Source organism: Triticum aestivum, chromosome 1D (assembly GCF_018294505.1).
Source record: "Triticum aestivum cultivar Chinese Spring chromosome 1D, IWGSC CS RefSeq v2.1, whole genome shotgun sequence".
NCBI lineage: Eukaryota > Viridiplantae > Streptophyta > Magnoliopsida > Poales > Poaceae > Triticum > Triticum aestivum.
The window spans coordinates 97,833,358-97,837,125 of record NC_057796.1 but is presented as its reverse complement, the minus strand read 5'-3'; positions in this window follow the sequence as shown (position 1 = coordinate 97,837,125).

Sequence of the window (3,768 nt, the reverse complement as noted above, 5' to 3'; positions counted from 1 at the left end):
GTATGAGTCAGATATCCATGTTTCAGTTAACAGTGCGCAAAACTGATTCCGAACGACAGTTACAGACTAGTTCTTGTGTAGTTGCACTCGATTTTTTCCATTCTACTTCACTAAAGATCTCCATATGAGATCCAATTACTTGTAGGGAAATGCAAGAGACCACAGTAATGATGATGCACTAGGTCCATAGCTGGGACTTTGTGTATGTTCTCGACATTCGTTTGTCGAGTGCTTATTAAGAAAGTCCCTATACAAGTTTCTGAACGAACTCCATAAGAGAAGTTCTCCAAAAGTTCCCTATGAAAGAATACTTTGAAGCATCTGGTCGTCACAAACGTTTTGACTACTTGTGGAGCCAAAACGGACTCCGTATGAGTCAGATATCCATGTTACAGTTAACACCGCGCAAAATTGATTCCGAACGACAGTTACAGACTAGTTCTTTTGTAGTTGCACTTGATTTTTTCCATTCTACTTCACTAAACATCTCCATATGAGATCCAATTACATTTAAGGAAATGTAAGAGACCTCGGTTATGATGATGCACTTGATGCATAGCTGGGACTTTGTGGATGTTCTCGAAATGCGTTTGTCGAGTGCTCATTGGGAAAGTTTCTATACAAGTTTTTGAACGAACTCCTTAAGAAAAGTTCTGCAAAAGTTCCCTATGAAAGAATCCTTTGAAGCATCTAGTCATCGCAAACGTTTTGACTACTTGTGGAGCCAAAACGGACTCCGTATGAGTCAGATATCCATGTTTCAGTTAACACTGCGCAAAACTGATTCCAAACGACAGTTACAGACTAGTTCTTGTGTAGTTGCACTTGATTTTTTCCATACTACTTCACTAAAGATCTCCATATGAGATCCAATTACTTGTAGGGAAATTCAAGAGACCTCGGTTATGATGACGCACTAGGTCCATAGCTGGGACTTTGTGTATGTTCTCGAAATGTGTTTGTCGAGTGCTCATTAAGAAAGTTTCGATACATCTTTCTGAACGGACTCCTTAAGAAATGTTCTCCAAAAGTTCCCTATGAAAGAATCCATTGAAGCACCTGGTCGTCACAAATGTATTGACTACTTGTGGAGCCAAAACGGACTCCGTATGAGTCAGATATCCTTGTTTCAGTTAACACCGCGCAAAACTGATTCTGAACGACAGTTACAAACTAGTTCTTGTGTAGTTGCACTCGATTTTTTCTTTCTACTTCAGTAAACATCTCCATATGAGATCCAATTACTTGTAGGGAAATGCAAGAGACCTCGGTTATGATGATGCACTAGGTCCATAGCTGGGACTTTGTGTATGTTCTCGAAATGCCTTTGTCGAGTGCTCATTAAGAAAGTTTCCATACAAGTTTCTGAATGAACTCCTTAAGAAAAGTTCTCCAAAAGTTCCCTATGAAAGAATCCTTTGAAACCTCTGGTCGTCACAAATGTTTTTACTACTTGCGTAGCCAAAACAGACTCTGTATGAGTTAGATATCCATGTTTCTGTTAACACTTGGCAAAACTGATTCCGAACGATAGTTACAGACTATTTCTTGTGTAGATGCATTCGATTTTTTCAATTCTACTTCACTAAACATCTCCATATGAGATCCAATTACTTGTAGGGAAATGCAAGAGACCTCAGTTATGATGATGCACTAGGTCCATAGCTGGGACTTTGTGTATGTTCTCGAAATGCGTTTGTCGAGTGCTCATTAAGAAAGTTTCTATACAAGTTTCTGAACGAACTCCTTAAGAAAAGTTCTCCAAAAGTTCCCTATGAAAGAATCCTTTGAAGCATCTGGTCGTCACAAACGTGTTGACTACTTGTGGAGCCAAAACGGACTCCGTATGAGTCAGATATCCCTGTTTCAGTTAACACTGCGCAAAACTGATTCCGAACGACAGTTGCAGACTAGTTCTTGTGTAGTTGCATTCGATTTTTTCCATTCGACTTCACAGAACATCTCCATATGAGATCCAATTACTTGTAGGGAAATGCAAGAGACCTCAGTTACGATGATGCACTAGGTCCATAGCTGGGACCTTGTGTATGTTCTCGAAATGCGTTTGTCGAGTGCTGATTAAGAAAGTTTCTATACAAATATCCGAACGAACTCCTTAAGAAAATTTCTCCGAAAGTTCCCTATGGAAGAATCCTTTGAAGCATCTGGTCGTCACAAACGTTTTGACTACTTTTGGAGGCAAAACAGCCTCCGTATGAGTCAGATAATCATGTTTCAGTTAACATTGCGCAAAACTGATTGCGAACGATAGTTACAGACTAGTTCTTGTGTAGTTGCATTCGATTTTTTCCATTCTACTTAGCTGGGACTTTGTGTATGTTCTCGAAATGCGTTTGTCGAGTGCTCATTAAGAAAGTTCCTATACAAGTTTCTGAACGAACTCCTTAAGAGAAGTTTTCCAGAAGTTCACTATGAAAGAATCTATGAAGCATCTGGTCGTCACAAACGTTTTGACTACTTGTGCAGCCTAAACAGACTATGTATGAGTCAGATTTCCATGTTTCAGTTAACACTGCGCAAAACTGATTCCGAACAACAGTTACAGCCTAGTTCTTCTGTAGTTGCACTTGATTTTTTCCATTCTACTTCACTAAACATCTCCATATGAGATCCAATGACTTGTAGGGAAATTCAAGAGACCTCGGTTATGATGACGCACTAGGTCCATAGATGGGACTTTGTGTATGTTCTCGAAATGTGTTTGTCGAGTGCTCATTAAGAAAGTTTCTATACAACTTTCTGAACGGACTCCTTAAGAAAAGTTCTACAAAAGTTCCCTGAGAGAATCCATTGAAGCACATGGTCGTCACAAACGTTTTGACTACTTGTGGAGCGAAAACGGACTCTGTATGAGTCAGATATCCTTGTTTCAGTTAACACCGCGCAAAACTGATTCTGAACGACAGTTACAAACTAGTTCTTGTGTAGTTGCACTCGATTTTTTCTTTCTACTTCAGTAAACATCTCCATATGAGATCCAATTACTTGTAGGGAAATGCAAGAGACCTCGGTTATAATGATGCACTAGGTCCATAGCTGGGACTTTGTGTATGTTCTCCAAATGCATTTGTCGAGTGCTCATTAAGAAAGTTTCTATACAACTTTCTGAACGGACTCCTTAAGAAAAGTTCTCCAAAAGTTCCCTATGAAAGAATCTTTGAAGCATCTGGTCGTCACAAACATTTTGACTACTTGTGGAGCCAAAACGGACTCCGTATGAGTCAGATATCCATGTTTCAGTTAACACTACGCAAAATTGATTCCGAACGACAGTTACACACTAGTTCTTCTGTAGTTGCATTCGATTTGTTCCATTCTGGTTCACTAAACATCTCCATATGAGATCCAATTACTTGTAGGGAAATGCAAGAGACCTTAGTTATGATGATGCACTAGGTCCATAGCTGGAACTTTGTGTATGTTCTCGAAATGCGTTTGTCGAGTGCTCATTAAGGAAGTTTCTATACAAGTTTCTGAATGAACTCCTTAAGAAAAGTTCTCCAAAAGTTCCCGGTGAAAGAACCCTTTGCAGCATCTGGTCGTCACTAACGTTTTGACTACTTGTGGAGCCAAAGCGGACTCCGTATTACTCAGATATCCATGTCTCAGTTAACACTGCGCAAAACTGATTCCGAACGACAGTTACAGACTAGTTCTTGTGTAGTTGCACTCGATTTTTTCCATTCTAATTCACTAAAGATCTCCATATGAGATCCAATTACTTGTAGGGAAATGCAAGAGACCTCG